Genomic DNA, 966 nt, shown 5'->3' on the forward strand with positions numbered 1-966 from the left:
AAACAAATCCCTGTTCACTTTGGGATTATGTGTACAATGTTTATTCAATGTGCAAAGCTAATTTAGAGAAGAATAAGACTGACTTTATCCTCAAAAAACTTAAGTTCCAGTGGCAGAGATAGAAATATACACAACTTACTTTAACATACTGCATAAAGATCTAATGTGTGTGTTTAGGTCATGTCAGAAGACTAAGCAGCCATTAATGTCCATATTATGGAAAAATAATTAGAGAAATGATTCTAAATCAGAGTTCATTTACACTCACATTGTGAAAGAGAATCATTTGCCAGTTTAACTAAAATGTTATGATTTGATAACAGGTGTTGAAATAGAAAACTGTTAATAGGATCTGGGTCCCTGCCATAAAATGTAGAGGTTATGGAAATTTAAACACAGTTTACATTTTCTCTATGGCACTAAAACATTTTTGAAGGCAAGAAAATCCTTTCCCTTAAAACAACAAGTCATTTGCCTAAAGAAATGATATGTGAACAGAATTCTTATTCTAAACTGTTCTTTCCTGTATAGATGAGCGTGGACATTCATATTTTAAGTGGTGACATGTGTATCTCTGACCTACTAGTTTATATCTCCTCTTGTTTCTTTGCTCTTTCTGTTTTAATATAAGCCCCTCCCATTAATCCATATTTCTTTTTTTTTTTTGTACCCTCTTGCCTGACTTCTTTTTAACATACTACCTAAAGTTAAGTGTAGATATCTATATTCTTAATATTTTTTAACAGAAGCTAATACTTCTAGTTATACTGGTCTATTTCTCACGTTCTTTTCATGGGCACATTTCAGATAGTCACACGCTTTTTCTCATTCCCTCATCTCAACCTGAATTTTTCAAGTTTTTGCTGAATCCCAGGTCTTTCCTGAGACTAATGTGCAGTAAACTTCCCTTTGGGATTTGTTGATCCATTCCCACCAAGCCCACTGATAAATGCTGGCTTAAAACTT

Source organism: Mustela nigripes, chromosome 3, assembly GCF_022355385.1.
Source record: "Mustela nigripes isolate SB6536 chromosome 3, MUSNIG.SB6536, whole genome shotgun sequence".
NCBI classification, from domain to species: Eukaryota; Metazoa; Chordata; class Mammalia; order Carnivora; family Mustelidae; genus Mustela; species Mustela nigripes.